Below are 14898 nucleotides of genomic sequence, written 5' to 3'. Positions count from 1 at the left end.
ATCTAAGAGGACTATGACAATCTGTTTTCCTTGTTTTTCAAAATTGTCTGTAGTCAAAAATTGCGTCTGTGAATAGTGTTCTTTTTGGATTTTTTACCTTCCAATTCTTGAGAGGGATTATGAAATAAAGTGGGGCATTCCTAATCTCAGCCACGTTGCGTTAAAATAATGATAAGGTTAACTAATATCAGAAGAAAACTTCGAGTCACTACATTCCGATATTATTTGTCAATTCAATGATGCACAACGGTCGTGGTGGTGGTGGTCGTTTATCAGAAATAAGTTAAATTCCTTTTCCCCGACAAGTTCAAGCTTGATCGATGATTGTGTGAGATTCTCCAAGTTTTCTTTACTTTGTTTCCTGACCCTGAGTTTAGTTATGAACATATCTACTTTTATATCTAAGTAAGAAAGTGGTTTGAGTTTCACGATCAAGCTTTAGGTAATTTCTTACGTTAGTGATGCTTGATTTACATGTCCTCACATGTTCTCGAGGTTCCAAGGTCTTTAACACACGGTAACACACTGACAGTGAGGCCTTCTTTGGTATACGCACTCTTCTAATTGCGAGTAAGCTTCAAGGTAAACAAGGATGTTTATGGGGATAATGGGGAATTTAATAATTTATTAGGTCTAATTACCACTATTCCTACTCTAACCATTATTGTCTTCCAGATGTACCCTGGCGTTTAATCATAAAGCACAATAGATGGGCGCGCGTAGATAATTTCTCTTCTCGTTCACTGCACTCATTCGTGAGTGTTGAACACGAGACAGGAAATTCCACATCTACAGGGAACCATCTATTTTTTTGTTTATTATATAAACACCATATGCATTTACTGACAAAAATAAATTCAACAAACAACCTTGGATTGAGAAAAGAAAACACACTTTGCACCAAATCATCCATCTTAAAAAAGAAAACAAAAAAAAGGAGTTTATCAAGGATTATTTTCTAAATAATTTGCTAAAACTGTTTTTTCATGAGGGCTTTTTATGAACGAACAAAATACTTCGAACCCTTCCCTCTGAGTAGCATCTACATCTGGATATGTAAATCCTTATAACGTCCATTTGAAAATTGCAGGTACTTGACGCTAATGACAAAGGATTCGCGGAAGGAATGTCAATTTTTTTTCAAACAAATGTTAAGGGAAGCAAACTGATCATTAAAGTTCATAGAATGCGAACATTTACAGGACTACTATGACTTTGAGATAACGTACAGTGGAAAATAGGAGTAGGAACTAAATTTCCAACACACCAGGTTCATCCCTAAATGTTTCCTAAACCCGAAAGCTAATTACTGTATGAAAAGTTGTAAGAAATGTGATGGAAAATTGAAACAGATCGAGTTACCAAAATCTACTTACGAACAAAAACTTAAAGCAAGATTAAAAATAAATTGAAAAAAAATGAAAGTAGACCAGCATATACTCTGGCTTCTTTATTTCATCTCTTTATGATTGTGATGAATAGCATAAAATCGTGCAAGGCATTCTCATGAATTCTCCAGAGCGATATTATTTTAGCGGAGATGGGACAAAATCCGTAAAGAGAAGCGATCTGTCAATCTTTTTAAAGTGTCTTATCTAAGTCATGGTGGAGAAGTTATAAAAAAATATATATATATTTGCTACACTAAATGTTTGGTCCTGAGGGAAACAGTTAGTTTTGTTTTCCCTCGAGTCGAGGTAATTTATGCTAACACGCAATGATTGTTTCCTGACATCACGCAGCAGATTAAAAATGTTTTTACTGATAAATTCAGTACAAACGTGATAAATCGACCCTTCCGGGAAGATAAATAAATTTGAAAGTTGAACGTTATACATCTCAGATGGAGAGTAGTCAAGTTATCATTTCTTTTTTAATTGTTTACAGATGCCACCTGTTATGTACACCCAGCCTTTGTGAGTATAAATGAGGTTCTTTCCAGAAATAACACGGCAAAAACTATTTCTTCCTCTGTAAAAAGTTTTGATCTTGGCATTTAAAGTCGACGAAAAAGATTAAGAGGCATCTTTCCAAATCAAAGTTATTATAACTGATAAATGGCAAACGAGCGAACGTTGCAACGCCATAAATTTTCAAACTAGAGAAACTTTACAAGTTGTACGCAACATTTATGCAAATTTTTCCAATAATCCAACCATACTGGCTCATTAAGTTTTTGGTGAAATTTTTGAAGAGAGTATATTAAACTAGTCCTTAGAGACTTTTGCGTCAATAGCTTTCTTTAGAACTTATAAAATACTCTTTCATGTTCCAGCAATGTTCTAAGGTAAAACAAAATTCTCTGAGATGGTTGAGAGCGGTAAAAATCTACCTCCTTTCGATGAAAAGATATCAAATTCCGTTTAGTAAACTACAATGGAAGTTAACTTAACAGTGTAATACGTGCATGTTATTGAGAGAACAGAGTTGGGAATGTAAGATTTTTGAATTGACTTAATTGGTAGTTGTCGAAGTTGTTTGTGTTTTGCATCTTATATCCAACTTTCTGAGTAGGATGCATTTAAAAATCTTCGTTAAATACTCTTTAATTTTACAAAAATGAGTTCCAGTCATGGGTGGATGTTGAACGTGGCTGTTTTCCTTATTTGGTTTATTTTGTAACGTTTATTCTTTCTGTATCAGCGAAGAGAATGAAAGTGATATATGAAATAAGATTGCACTCATAAATGAATCGACGATGGAAAATGATTGGCAGTTTTCCAGTCACCTTTACCGAACGTCAAGCAAGTCAATTCAAGATTATGGTCTTCTATTTCTACCCTGCACGTGTGCTAAAAGTTTTAAGTCGATCACCAGCTCCCAGTAGTGGACTAAGCAGCCCAAACCGACCTATTGTTACGAAGGAAAGTGTATCATGAAAATACATCAAACAAAGCTCTCAGCAGCTGTCAGTTCTATGTGGAAATTGGTGCAAATGACGCAAATAGTTGTTTTCCCCTGTGCTCAATAAAAAGGAATAAGGTCTCTTAGGGAATATCATTCCATATTCTTAGGATAACAGAAACTTAAACCTTTAAGTTCTATTGAACTTTTTGATCCTATCCTAGCTATCGAAACTGCTCTGTGATCCGCTACCATATCTGAAAACAAAGAAAAACGATTTGATTACAACATATGCGAAGCGGGGAACGACAACCGTGCACTATCTGAAATTGATATGTGATAGACGTTGTGCCACAATGTCATTCGTTCATTTTTTTAAATGTTTGAGTTATTAATCTGGATAGGAAAGGATATTGAATGACGGAAAGTGAACGAAAAATCGTGCACCGCCCTACCCATTATTTTCGTTGCGGACAGCGTGGTTTCAAGACCTTTCGTCCTTCAGTTCGCGAAAAAGTTTTTTGTCGAATTATTACTCTTTAAGTTTTAAAGAAAGAAATATGTTGGTGTTAATTTTGTGTTGCTATTTATATTGCTATTTACCATAATTCAGTCCATCTTTGCGTGGCCAGAGGCCCCCAATGCCGTTTGCCTTTGCCTTCTTCTCAGCTCTTCCCAGCTGACTCCTCTCTCCCCCATCTCTTTTTTGAATTTCAAGGTGTGAGATTAATAGCAGATTTTATTACGACAATGTCCTATACTCATGGCTTTTTCTAACTGAACGACCTTTTTTTTCAATTCACCCGTGATACTTACCCGCGAAAATTTGTCACGACAATTTACTCGTTACACATGACCCACGAATATTAGCCACTTCTTTTCCTGTAAAACTTGAATTTAAAAATTAAAACAAAAGAAATAATGGGACCATTACTTTCTCTTGATGAAAGTAATTACCCTGTTGTTACGCTATTTGTTGACCTTTCTTACCCTGATAGTAGCAGTATGCAGGACGGGTGTCCGATATATGAACTTTAATAGAGTATAGAAGTCTATAGTCATACAGAGTCTCTGTGGCTAAGTAGTAGAGCATCGGAACACGGAATCCGGAGGTCTGAGGTTCGATTCCTCGTGAGGGCTCAGAATTTTTCTTCGTCCCACGCCCGAGACAAGATGAAAAAACGTCTTTCTTTATTCCTTTACCGAGCCCAAAATCTTACCATCTTTCTTTTTCTATTAACAAAAGATGACGCTTACGACATTGCTGATCCTAGCAGTTTGCAGGACGCTTGTCATGCATGAACTTCGGAGTGAGCCTTGCCCACCACAGAGTCTCCTTGGCTCAGTTGTAGAGCGTCGGAGGGCGAAGTCCGAAGATTTAAGGTCCGATTCTCATGGGGACTCAATATGTTTTTCTTGTCCCACGCGCGTGACGAGACGGAAAACAATTTCTTTATTTATTTCTTTAGCGGGCTCGAAATCTAACCATCTTTCGTAATCTATTTGTTACCCTGTGGGTATTTTCCAAATAAGTCAAAAGGTTTATGCATAAGGTGTTTTATGGAGAAGAAACCCAACTTCCTTTTATTAGAGGGGGGACGTTTCTAAGGAAATTTTGGTGCTGCGTGGATGGGAGAGTATTACAGGGTAATTTAGTTTTAGCAACTGAGTTAATAACGCAGATTGGAATCCGTAAAGAGTTTTAAAGCTGACGTTTAGAGCGTTCGCCCATGGTCAGAGCGAGTAACTACGGGCTAACGCTGGATTCGTAAGCTTTAGCCTCTGTACGGTGGCTAATTTAGGTTAGCTACTCAGTTGATAATACTTAATTACCTTGTTGCCTCCCTTACTTTCTGCTGAGCATCATTTGGTTCTGGATATGAAAATCATTATGAAGTCCATGGAAAACCTACGAGTACGACGGGAATGACAAAGCATTCTCGGAAATCAATGTAAGCTTTGTTTTCCAACAAGTGTTAAGGGCAGCAAATTAAACTTTATAATTCAAAAAGGAGGAATGCTCGCAGGACTAATACCAGTTTAAGATATCTTACATAAGAAAATAGAAGCAGAATTTGAATTATAACTCGCCAGTTTCATTCTCCAATGTTCCATGAACCCGGAGGCCAACCATTGTAGGAACGGATGCAAAGCGAAAATGAAAAATAGACTAGCATATATTCAAGTTTTTTATTTCATCTCTATAAACTTAAGGTGCATATCTTAAAATCTCGCAAGTCATTCTTATGAATTCTCGATTCCAAGCAAGGTCTTTACTAGGACAAGCATTCTTTTCCTTCGTTCTTGAATCGAAGAGAGGAACCTCACTAAAGTTAGAGTATTTTTTCCCGATGTCATAAGTACATGTATTATAAATGATGATAGAAAATGTATTTATACATCGCCAAATCCACTAATTGTCCATGACGCTTTACGTTAAGATCATAAAAAAGCTAAAAGAAAGGGAAAAAAGAGAAAAAAATTTCTATATCTATATACAGGAATAAACAAATTGAAAAAAAATTCTGAGGTAATTAAACATATTTATCATCTAATAAAACTAAATGGAGTTATGAGCTTTTTCAAAAAGATACGTTTTAAAATGTCTTTTAGTCTCGCTTTCGGGGTCGCCAGAAAGTGTTGGAAAGAGGACCTTAGTGTCCGTTTAGAGGTGCGATAATTAAGTGAGTCACTGATTCAGCAAGGCACTGCTCCATTGATAGCTTTGTAGACCAATGAAAGAATTTTATAAACTATACAGTGACGGACAGGAAGCCCGTGAAGCTTTTTTTAGGATTGGGGTCACAAGATCAATATCCTTGTACGTGTAACAGAGTTCGAGCTGCTGTATTTTAAACGGATTGTAATCTTGAACGTAGTCGCTTATGTAGACCATATAGTAGTGAGTTGGAGTCATCTAATATTGAAGTAATAAAGGCGTGAACAACTATTTTGGCACTCTCTTAATTTACTTTGTAATTTGGGCGACTACTCAAACATATAAACCATACACTGCAACACACGTTTTCTCGTACCCATTATCGCCATAACCCCATTTGAACAAGCCCTCGCTGTACCAGATTTGGAATTCTTGGTTCGTCTCCACCATCAGGGGGGTAGAGAAATTATCAAAGAGCAGTTGTGGTGATTCGGTTGTAGCCCAAGGCAGGCTGTAAAACTTGCAGCCCCAATAATCTGATAGGAAATCAATCTTTGGGAGAAGAAGATCACGGTTTTTGTCAGTTGTCAACGTGGCCATTTGATTGGGAATGAGACGGTTCCAAAGGCATCTCCATTTGGATTGATAGCTTGGGTTCGATGAATGACAGGTCACGTAACCGGGTTTGTACATTAATTTGAATGTAATGATGTTACCCGCCTTGGCAGTTCTAAAGAAACCATACGAATCATCTTTTGCCCCAAAGCAAACTGTAGATGGTGTCATCTGTATCCATCTTACTGTTGGGGAAAAGAAACAGCATATATATGATAAATCGAATTTGAACTAAAGAATGTGAGTTGGGTAAAAAGAATACACGTCTAGACAGCCAGCCGCTTAGTCAGACAGATGGATAGGAAAGCAGGAGGGACAAAAGGGGATTCAGACATCTAGAGGAGCAGACGGACGAATGGCTGGCTGAATAAGACTTTACAGTTGGATTCATCGAAAGATAACTTAAAGGGTTAGGTAGAGTTTTTCATAAAAGTATTTCACCAAATAAAAAATGTTTTTTTACCTACCGTTTCTCCCCTCGCAATTGGTGCCCTTGTATTCAGGTGGACAAAGGCATCTGTAACCTTTGTCTGTAAATCTTGTCTGACAGGTGCCATCATGTTGGCAAGGAGTCTGTCCACAAGTATTCTGGTGTGAAAACGAGGTTTAAAAGCAGATATATGCCAATTAAAGTGGTAATTGGTAATGATACTTTGAAATGAAAATTGAAATGTCACATGAGATCAAATCAACCAAACAACCAGCCACGCAACTCGTCAACCATACAAACCAATTGCAAACAAACATTGCGCAACCAGCCAAACAACATAAAAGCGAAAAAACTTACCATCGAAACATTTACAAGCCAAACAACCCGAGGTTGAGCCATCTTGACATACTAATCTACCACATGCCAAGTAATGTTATTCGCTTGGCCATGATAGGATACCAACCAGCCATCAAAAATCACCAAAACCAAGGATAAACGAAAAGCAAAAACAGGATAAGAATGTACTCAGCATTGTTCCTTTATATCTGTAGTTTGTCTAAGACTTGAGGATGTTCATTGTGTGTGGAATTATTCAGTTCGCATTTTGTGATTACTGGATATCCGCTAATTCGTTATAGCTGACGCATTTGGGTTCCATGTAGCATAGAGCTGAGTAGAAGTCTTGCACAGGGGATTCCACGGTTCGTATCAAGTGGTTTATGAGCCTTTTGTCAGGGAAAGAAAGAGAAGATGTAAATTCCATCTTGCGACAGAAATCTGTGAGAAATTGAATCGGATTTGATTAGAACCATTTATGGTTTACATCTAGAAAGGTAAAGAACCAGTTGCGTTTTTTAGGGACTAAGCAAAGGCAGTGGAGTGATGAAACTTATGAGTTGTATAAATAACAAAACATAACAGTTTCGCATCTCTCTCCTCCAAGACCAGCTATAGCCATTATAATGTCCTCAAATGATTTTGGTCCTTTAACTGCTTTAATTTAGCATTAATTAGTCTTTAGAGTTGTAATCGGACAGGGCAATCGGACAATCGACTGTATCGGACAGCCAATTTGACACCTGTAATCGGACAGTTAAAGCAGCTAATCACCTTAAGTCCACTCCTGCAAATCCCCCAATCCCAGAGTTGATTGCAATAATCGTAGCAACAATCACTTACCCCACAAAACAGTGTCTCTACCGAAGATATTTCCTTAAGTAAATGTAAATGTATTTGTTTTCTTCTTAAATTGTAATGGTTATAACCAATCGGTAACGGGACTTTGCGTAATTCAATTTTATCTTCAATTATACTCATGAGTGAGCGAAATTAGACTTCACTCGGTTCTATTATATTACAATTATAAATTAAATTTACTTACAACACTATAGCAGTATGGATATAGTTTACGATTAAGAAAATTGGAGCACCGCACACTGAATCGCGTATTTCACTAGATATGAGAATTATTTGAAGTTAAAACCATTTCTAACGCGTCTAGGGAATTTTCGACCCATATTTTACTTGATATTGAATACAATATTTTGAATTCGTTTTTGCTAATGTGCATCAATGAAGACACACATCTCTGTTTCTTTGAAAAATCGATTGGGAATTTTTAGCATACCGGTAATTTGATATAATCGGGTGATGGCCTGATTTGAAAGAAGCAACATTCCAGTGTTGATCTTTAGTATAAGAAGCCAGTCTGAGTTAAACCCTCTGAAATTTTTTGTTTTGATTGAGAGGGCTTTTCCTTGATTTGGCGATCCCACTGGTTAGTTCAATTCATGTGGATGAGACATTAAGTCCATGCCTGCTGTGAAGTTTAAACTTTTGCTTAATTACTTGTAGAGAGAGAAACTCGCTCAGGGTGATTAGCGTAAAGAGGAGAACAAGAAGAGAAGACCTAAAAAGAGTCCTGTTGCCTCTCGATAGCGGGGAGTTTTGTCGCCCACTAGTTTCTCTTGTCCATGTCCAAAACTAACCAGGAGTCCGTTTTAATTTTAATCATACAGTTGGAAGACCTGCATTTTTTATGCGTCGGCTGCTATTGGCGGCTTAGAATTTGTGTTGTTTTAACAACACTAAACAGAAAAAAAAATGTGTTGTTATTATTTACCAAAGATCAACCCGTAGGCCTTTGGCTTATCGCTCATGTGACAACAAAATTTTTCAACAATTATCTAAGAGTTTTAATGAGTAAGTTAGGCTGGATGGTCTCAATTCTGGTGAACTATGTTACCTATATATCTATGGAAAAAAAAATGAAAATAACGAATATGAAATCGAATGTTCGTCTAACTTAGTTGAACTGTAATGATTTTATATCAGCTCGGATGAAATGAAAGTATAACTCACCTTCTTCACCGGCAACTTCAGTTATCAATAAAGACAACAGGACGACCAAGAAGTAAAATTTTGAGGAAGAAGCCATGGCAAAGACTAATTTGAGTCGCTATGTAGGATCATCGCTGGTGACTTCTGAGAAGATTTTGATGTTTGTTTACTTCTTTTATATGCAGAGAGTTCTAATCATACCATAAGGAGATGTGGATTTTCCTTGCGACTTTGTGCCTTGCAGAAGCTTCGATTGGCTCAGAATTTAGCTTAGGCGGCATTCGATCTGATTAAAGTAAATAAAATTCATTGAAAATGTGTTAATAAGTTCGATCGATTGAACCGCATGCGAAATATCCTGCTAATGAGATAATTGCAACAGTGTTATGATTGCGCTTCTAGGTTTTTAGAATTTTTTGACCTCATGGTGATCGACTAAAGGAATAGGTGTAATTGTTATTCCCAGAAGATTAAAATATGAACTTTTTTAACCCTTACTTTGCCGTCACTGAAGCCAGTGGACATGGAATGAAGAATGTACTAGACTGGTCTAACGCTACAGATTCTGGAAGTCTATACAATGGCGTGCATGTGGTCTTCGTAGACTTCCGAAAAGCCTTCGATCTGGTGGATCATGGCGTTCTGTTGACTAAACTCGCGGGCATGGGCATCACCATGAGCTTTTGGAAATGGACACAGAGCTACCTATCAGGCAGAACGCAGCAGGTTAAGCTCCCGGGAGTCCTCTCCAGACATGGTGAGGTGATTGCTGGTGTACCCCAGGGCGGTGTCACTTCTCCTACACTTTTTAATGTGCATGTCAACGATATTGAGGACCGCATCCCCAGGGGAATACCTGTATCTACTTGCAAGTACGCTGATGACTGCACCCAATACGAACTTGTTTTTAAGGACTCTGTCAGCCAAATGCAGGATGCTTGTGACTCACTTGGAAAGATGGGCTGTGCAGAATAAAATGGAGCTGAATGTTAAAAAGACCAAAGGTATGTGGATCACCTTCAAAAAGTCCTGTCCAATACCTACTCCTATTAATATAGGGCCTACTGAACTGGAGAGGGTTTCAGAGTTTAAACTACTGGGTGTATATGTACAGAACGATCTCAAGTGGAATACACATGTCTCAAGTATTGTCAGCAAAGCGTGTAAACGGATCCACTATCTTAGGGTCTGTAGAACAGCCCATCTCCCTAGGGACATTGGTCTTACAACTTACATCACTAAGATTAGACCTGTTTTAGAATATGCCTCGCCTGTCTGGGGAGGGCTGCCCATTTGCCTCGAAGAAGATCTACAGAGAGTGCAGAATAGATGTCTAAATGTCCTTGGTCTCCCTAGGGATACTGTTGAGTCACTTGTAACTAGGCGTCAGAATTTGACGAGGAAAGAATTTAAACGTATCCTAGAATCTGAAGCACATCCTTGTAAACGTTTTTTAGAAAAGCCAGTGGATCATGGCCATAATCTAAGATCTTGTAAGACTAACCCAGCGCACCTCAGAATACCTGTATCACGCACTGTTAGGCACAAACAATCATTTGTTCCTAGAGGTGCTAAACTTAACTTGATTTGATATGTATATATATTATGTAGTGTTTTGAATTTTTATTGTAATATTACCGTAATTCTTATCGCCAAAGGTAATAAACAAAGGTTATTATTATTATTATTATTATTATTATTATTATGTAGCTTGAAGTAATTAATGAGGTGTCTGAAAAAGGAACAGGTTCAAAGCTTGTTCTCCGCACGGCAAGTTTAAATAGAGAAAAAGTTCCGTGCTTTTGTTGATGCTCTGTTACTAGGAAGAGAAAGTCATTTTATTTGTGGAAACAGAATTCCTATTCATATACTTTATTTTCAAATTCTGATAACTTTATCAACCTTCATTAGTTCGAGATTATTAACCCCTTTGCTTCCCTCTCAATCCAAATTAAGCCGGTGAAATACCTTGCAGGCGTCAGCTACTTCACCTTTTTTTTATTTCTTTAAGCTTAGGAGAAAGTTATCTTTCACAAAAAAAGACCTGGTCTTTCATACGAACTATTATTTCGGCACCTGCTTTAGTAAGAGAATCAATAGCAGTCTTTATTCATACAAGTGTGTTACTTGAAGTAAGTAAATGTGTTCTCTTTGTTAGCTGTTAAGCCTCCTTGACTTTGTTCAAAGCTTTCTACGTTTGAATGAAACGTTTGGCTCACTTTTGATAGCTTGGAATGCAGTCCCTGCAGCACAGCAGCTTAACTTTGTTGTAACCGCTGGCTAAAGAACAGAAGATCAATGGTTCCCTTAAAATTTCAATTGTAAACGAGCCCTAGGTAACTTGAATTACGTAAACATTTAAACTCAGCCATAACTGTGTTAATCAAATACGAAATATTTGATTTGTTCAAGCCTTTCACTCTCGCTGTCAAATTCATAACGGTCAGTGGTGGAAATTTACATTTTCAAACAAAGAAATATTCTACGGTTTTAGAAGCTATGAGAACCTGCAAGCAGATAACCAAGAGCGCAAGAAACCTAGGTGAAATGATTTTGGCTCTTCCCGAGATACGAGATGATAATAGATAAGGCAACATAAAAGTAACGCCGGTAAATTATTTAAAGATTTGTGTTACTTTTCTTTTTATATTGTAAGAGGGTCGTATGAATCAAAGCGCTATTTAAATTAGGTAACGTGCCATGTTCAATGGGCTGCTATGTTCTAAGTCTAATTCGTCCCTGTGCGCTCGAACTGCTAATTTGACCCTAGAAAAAGATTTGACTTTCAAAGAAGATGTTAATGAGGAGAGGACTGAGGGGAGGATGCACATCTACCTGCACGCATTTATATATGAATCCTCTCATTACGTGCAGTTATTTGCTTCAAATTTAATCTGGACCACCCAAGCACAGTTCACAGCTTGTTCAAAACAATTTTGTATATATAGCTGATATCATAATTTTTTTCAGAAATCTTATAGTAACACTGGTAAAGTACTTTAGTCGTGCCAAAGCGGACCAACCCTTAGGACTTATAGGATGGTTACCATTCAGCCAGACTGGTTATCTCGCCTGGGTCAGCAATTTACAATTACAATAAGAGTTAAAACAATGGAAGTAATTATTATGATGAGAAATAAAATTTGTTAAATTTGTGATAGGTGTCTACGTAGATAGCGGTTCATTAATGCGCTTTTTACGTGGGGTTATTTTCCCCAACGTCAGTCTGTATCACAGTGGCGCAGGTCACAAATTGGTGGGGGGAAAAGTTAGTATAAATGGTAGGATCCAGAGTTTTCTACTTAAATCTGAACTGATCGGTAGCAACAGCCTATACGTTTATGTTTAAAGTAGATCTTCCTGTTAAATTCCCCATCTTCCATTGCGGGAGTAGCACAAGTTAACCCTTTAACCTCCAAGATCTGGTTGTTGGTTCTCCCTTTAAGGTGCTCAGAGAGTTTGATGTTAGATCAGGTAAACAACCTCTTCCTGATAAGTTTGGGTATTCTCATTACCTGGATAATGAATGGATTTTGTTGGGAGGAGTAACAGGTTAATCGCCTCTGGGAGTCAAAAGGTTAACCATCCTGGGTTGGCTTTATCACATTTATAACTACCATCGCAGGTTGTTGGAGTTCTAGTTCCTACAGCTGTCACGAAACGGTACCATCCCTTAGAGAGTTGTGTGACACAGAACACTGAACCATTTGTGGTGTGTCGTCAATGGTATTTCTTTTGTCGTCCCTCTGCTTCATAACAAGGATCGGATACAAATTTAAGTATTAATTTTTAAAATAATTGTAATTATTGCTTTTAAGAATAAATGTTTCTAGCGTTTTTTAAGTCTGATAGTTTATTACTGCCCGGGATAGTTGATGACGGGTCGATTGTATCAGAGATACCAGTTCTGTAGGATTTCTTGAAAAGATCTTTTCTATCAAATAATTGACTAAAGGGAGAATTGATGAACGAACCTGTTTCTCTCAGAAATTCTTCATCATAAATTTTAGAGGAAAGTTCATTTAAAGAGTCGAGAGTCCAATTAAACCAAGAAAATATTAATATATTTAAAAGGTACCAGATTTATGTCTCACTAAAGGAAAGAGATATCTCAACAAATCAACCTCTCTCTTCCTAAAGTTCGGAAACCCTTCCGAAGATTATCGATTATTCACTTGAAGGAATACGATGAACTTTGCACTTCAACAACACTAGCGATCGTACCTTTAACGACAACAAAAAGATAAAGTGGAATCGGTTTTGTTTACTGACATCTGGAAAGTGATAATTCATTTTCTTCTCATGTAACCTTAAACTTTTTACATGTAGAGAATTTGAATAGCAGGCGATAAGAAGGTTTAGGCTTTGGGAAAGTCAATTTAGATTTTCCAAATTACAGCAAAGAGAAGTAAACCTCTGATTACTTAGACGTGCTATTTGTCTTAGGCTCATTGTCAGTTATAACTAAAACAACCAGAGTAACAGATTACACCTTCTCTGTTACCGGTTGCATACACGCAAATAAGCCTGAAAAGGTTATTAAATTAGGTTTTAACTGGTCGTCATTCCGGGCCTCTTTCTGGTGTTGTTTAGTTTTTCGCTGGAATGGCTTGTAGAAGAGTTACTACCATATACAGCATTTTCTACTAGCAACACGTTTTTCTACAAGATTCACCTGTAAAGGTATGATTTAATCAAAATAAGGAATACTATACTCCTACAATTTTAAACTATTTTATCAAACAACTTGTAATAGCAATCGCTCCGACGAAGGGCTAACACTCGAAACGTCAGCTTTTTTACCCTTTACGCTGGCTAATTTACGTTTTCAACCCAGTTGTTAACACTAAATTACCTGCTATACTCTCCCACTGACGCAGCACCACAGTTTCTTTAGAAACTTACCCCTTTATTCATGAGTCCTTATATACATTCACAACGCATTTCAAAACGAATATAAGCGACCCTCTCAGCTATGAACACTACTGAACTAGTAGTTGACATAAACCTGAAAAAAAATCAGGCCCTTACGGGATTTGAACCTGTGATCTTTACGATACCGGTGCAGAACTCTAACAACTGAGCTATCAAGCCAACTAGATACTGATTATTATGTTGGATCCGAATAAACCTTCCAAGTGGTGAATAATGACTGCAAATATATGAAAATCATATATGTGCACTATGGTGAAGAAACGAATATAAGAGATCCAACATAATGACCAGCTTCCAGTTGGCCTGTTGGCTCAGTTGGTGGTAGAGCGCTGCGCCGGCATCGCAGAGGTCATGGGTTCAAATCCCGCACGGACCTGAATTTTTTTCAGGTCTTATTTCAAGTACTAGTTTAGTAGTGTTCATAACTGCGAGGATCTCTTATATTTGTTTCTTCACCACAGTGCGCATACATGATTTTCATATATTTACAGTCAGTACTTCAAAACATTCCGGAATTCGAAGCTTACAACACAACTATTGTGGTAGAAATACATCATAATTACATAGCCTAATAGAATGTTCTAGTTTTCCATACTACGTCATCAGAAAGTTTGAGTATCAATGTAACAGTGACTAACAATTATGCAATTCTAGAAATTATTTACAGTCTCTATTCACAACACGCCTAAGCTGCTTTAGTTTCTAACGACCTGATTAAACATCAAGAGTTCTTAAAACTTACATAGTGAAGCACCTCGATCGGAACAGATAGAGATATTATGATTATTTGGAAGCTTACTAATGCCTATAGCTGTTGACATTAGCTGGGGGACGGGGGGGGGGGGGGGGTGTCTGTTCTATTACTCGGATAAACAACTATTGTTCAGTCGACTCTGATGATGATTTCCGCTAAGGTTATAGAAACGTCAGTCACTATTACTGATTACTTGCAGTCACAACTTCTCAGGAGCACTCTTACCTGGAAGATCAAACTAAGCAGTCCAAAGGTACTCTTGTGTTGAAACTACTCACTGTTTAACACTAATCATAAAAAGTGGATCATATGAAATATTTT

The 14898-nt window shown here is 37.4% G+C and overlaps 1 non-coding gene across 1 annotated transcript; it reads left to right on the top strand.

Annotated features, from left to right (window-relative positions):
* Positions 1–14123: 14123 nt before the first annotated feature.
* On the top strand, positions 14124–14199 carry Trnaa-ggc (transfer RNA alanine (anticodon GGC)). Its single transcript has one exon. It is a non-coding gene; the product is annotated as a tRNA-Ala (tRNA).
* Positions 14200–14898: the final 699 nt, after the last annotated feature.

The sequence above is a fragment of the Pocillopora damicornis genome, chromosome 1 (assembly GCF_964200805.1).
Source record: "Pocillopora damicornis chromosome 1, jaPocDami1.2, whole genome shotgun sequence".
Classification (NCBI taxonomy): domain Eukaryota; kingdom Metazoa; phylum Cnidaria; class Anthozoa; order Scleractinia; family Pocilloporidae; genus Pocillopora; species Pocillopora damicornis.
The sequence above is the reverse complement of the archived record's forward strand: the minus strand, read 5'-3'. Positions and strand labels throughout refer to the sequence as shown.